Raw genomic sequence first — 2500 nt, 5'->3', positions numbered from 1 at the left:
TATTTTTCAAAAAAAATGGAAAAAACCGATTCGTCGGAGCGAGGTGTCCTGCCGTGCGGTAATTCCAGCAGGCGAATCGGACTTCCCGAAATTTTTCTAAGTCCCACGGTCGACACCAACTTTTTTAATAAGCGTTTTAAAATTATTTCAATGTTTAATCCATGCGTAAACATGAAGTTTATTAACGTTTTTAACATTAAAAAAAATTACAAAAATTTATTTTTCGGAAAAAAAGGAAAAAACCGATTCGGCGGAGCGAGGTGTCCAGCCCGTGCGGTAATTCCAGCAGGCGAATCGGACTTCCCGAAATTTTTCTAAGTCCCACGGTCGACACCAACTTTTTTAATAAGCGTTTTAAAATTATTTCAATGTTTAATCCATGCGTAAACATGAAGTTTATTAACGTTTTTAACATTAAAAAAAATTACAAAAATTTATTTTTCGGAAAAAATGGAAAAAACCGATTCGTCGGAGCGAGGTGTCCTGCCCGTGCGGTAATTCCAGCAGGCGAATCGGACTTCCCGAAATTTTTCTAAGTCCCACGGTCGACACCAACTTTTTTAATAAGCGTTTTAAAATTATTTCAATGTTTAATCCATGCGTAAACATGAAGTTTATTAACGTTTTTAACATTAAAAAAAATTACAAAAATTTATTTTTCGGAAAAAAAGGAAAAAACCGATTCGGCGGAGCGAGGTGTCCAGCCCGTGCGGTAATTCCAGCAGGCGAATCGGACTTCCCGAAATTTTTCTAAGTCCCACGGTCGACACCAACTTTTTTAATAAGTGTTTTAAAATTATTTCAATGTTTAATCCATGCGTAAACATGAAGTTTATTAACGTTTTTAACATTAAAAAAAATTACAAAAATTTATTTTTCGGAAAAAATGGAAAAAACCGATTCGTCGGAGCGAGGTGTCCTGCCCGTGCGGTAATTCCAGCAGGCGAATCGGACTTCCCGAAATTTTTCTAAGTCCCACGGTCGACACCAACTTTTTTAATAAGCGTTTTAAAATTATTTCAATGTTTAATCCATGCGTAAACATGAAGTTTATTAACGTTTTTAACATTAAAAAAAATTACAAAAATTTATTTTTCGGAAAAAAAGGAAAAAACCGATTCGGCGGAGCGAGGTGTCCAGCCCGTGCGGTAATTCCAGCAGGCGAATCGGACTTCCCGAAATTTTTCTAAGTCCCACGGTCGACACCAACTTTTTTAATAAGTGTTTTAAAATTATTTCAATGTTTAATCCATGCGTAAACATGAAGTTTATTAACGTTTTTAACATTAAAAAAATTACAAAAATTTATTTTTCGGAAAAAATGGAAAAAACCGATTCGTCGGAGCGAGGTGTCCTGCCCGTGCGGTAATTCCAGCAGGCGAATCGGACTTCCCGAAATTTTTCTAAGTCCCACGGTCGACACCAACTTTTTTAATAAGCGTTTTAAAATTATTTCAATGTTTAATCCATGCGTAAACATGATGTTTATTAACGTTTTCAACGTTAAAAAAAATTACAAAAATTTATTTTTCAAGAAAAATGGAAAATACCGATTCGGCGGAGCGAGGTGTCCAGCCCGTGCGGTAATTCCAGCAGGCGAATCGGACTTCCCGAAATTTTTCTAAGTCCCACGGTCGACACCAACTTTTTTAATAAGTGTTTTAAAATTATTTCAATGTTTAATCCATGCGTAAACATGACGTTTATTAACGTTTTTGACATTAAAAAAAATTACAAAAATTTATTTTTCAAAAAAAATGGAAAAAACCGATTCGTCGGAGCGAGGTGTCCAGCCCGTGCGGTAATTCCAGCAGGCGAATCGGACTTCCCGAAATTTTTCTAAGTCCCACGGTCGACACCAACTTTTTTAATAAGCGTTTTAAAATTATTTCAATGTTTAATCCATGCGTAAACATGATGTTTATTAACGTTTTCAACGTTAAAAAAAATTACAAAAATTTATTTTTCAAAAAAATGGAAAAAACCGATTCGTCGGAGCGAGGTGTCCTGCCCGTGCGGTAATTCCAGCAGGCGAATCGGACTTCCCGAAATTTTTCTAAGTCCCACGGTCGACACCAACTTTTTTAATAAGTGTTTTAAAATTATTTCAATGTTTAATCCATGCGTAAACATGACGTTTATTAACGTTTTTGACATTAAAAAAAATTACAAAAATTTATTTTTCAAAAAAAATGGAAAAAACCGATTCGTCGGAGCGAGGTGTCCAGCCCGTGCGGTAATGCCAGCAGGCGATCCGGGGTACTCGAAATTTTTCTAAGTCCCGACGGTCAAGAGTAAACTTTTTCATCGCATATTTCAAAATTTTTTCAATGTTTAATCTACGCATAAAAACGCAGTTTATCGCAGTTTTTAACGTTGAGAAAATTGACAAAAATTTTTTTTTCACTGAAAATGGAAAAAATGTATCGGTCGATGCGGGCTATCCAGGCCGTGCGGTAATTCCAGCAGGCGATCCGGGGTACTCGAAATTTTTCTAAGT

The sequence above is a fragment of the Nomia melanderi genome, unplaced genomic scaffold, assembly GCF_051020985.1.
Source record: "Nomia melanderi isolate GNS246 unplaced genomic scaffold, iyNomMela1 scaffold0574, whole genome shotgun sequence".
NCBI classification, from domain to species: Eukaryota; Metazoa; Arthropoda; class Insecta; order Hymenoptera; family Halictidae; genus Nomia; species Nomia melanderi.
This window is presented reverse-complemented; position numbering follows the sequence as displayed.